Consider the following 877-nt stretch of genomic DNA (forward strand, 5'->3'; position numbering starts at 1 on the left):
TGTACTTCCCTTAGTCTTTTCATTTGTTTTTCTATAAATGGAAATAGCTAATAATGATCTCACAGGATTGTCATAAGATTCAAAATAAACAAGTATAATACATATGTGTTAAAGATGGAACATAAGCCTCCTTACTCAGAAATTCAAATAAGTATAAAATACATTTAATTCATTCCATAATTAATAAATTAACAGTTCAATAAATAATTAAGGCTATTTAAAGTACAAATATATATGGACATATTGAGATTTGAAAGGATTCTCAAAGGAAACTAAAGTGGCTTATAGTAGTTCATCAATCTGATTATCATCACATACATGCTTATGCTAGTGTTAATATTGTATATTCTCAGCGAACTATATAAAATTGGGTGATATGTCTCAATTCACTCAAAATATTAATTTTTCTTGTTATCACATACTTTGCAGGAACTAACATGTACCAAGCAATGTGCTAGTTGCTGATGTTGATAGTGGGCCACAAAATAAAATTTTTTTTCAGTGATGACTCATCATAGAACCTACAAGGCAGAAAGATACACACCTACAGGAAGAGTAAATGATTATAAATAACTGTTACAAGGCTGTTTCTCTCAGTACCATCAGAGCTTTATAGGTAAAGGGTTAGACGTCAGAATAAAAAAGACATTTATATACAGTTAAGATGGAAAAGAAGAGAAGGAGATGAAAAAGCTTCAAGGAGAGGGTGAGCCTCGAATGACCTAACCCGTCAAGATGAGCAGTCCATAGAGAGTACGGCATGGATAGTACAGAGGTGACAAAATGTCATACGTCCAAGTTACTGCGCAGAGATCTCTTTGGCCAGAGTTTACAATGTGGGACCTAATTTTGGAGAAGAAAAGGAAAAAAAAAAAAA

The 877-nt window shown here is 32.5% G+C and overlaps 1 pseudogene; it reads left to right on the plus strand.

The window, feature by feature from the left end:
- LOC102478883 (cleavage and polyadenylation specificity factor subunit 2 pseudogene) overlaps window positions 1-877 on the plus strand; it is an 18,102-nt pseudogene that overhangs the window by 643 nt on the left and 16,582 nt on the right.

The sequence above is a fragment of the Tupaia chinensis genome, unplaced genomic scaffold (genome assembly GCF_000334495.1).
Source record: "Tupaia chinensis unplaced genomic scaffold, TupChi_1.0 Scaffold000350_1, whole genome shotgun sequence".
In the NCBI taxonomy this organism is placed as follows: Eukaryota; Metazoa; Chordata; class Mammalia; order Scandentia; family Tupaiidae; genus Tupaia; species Tupaia belangeri.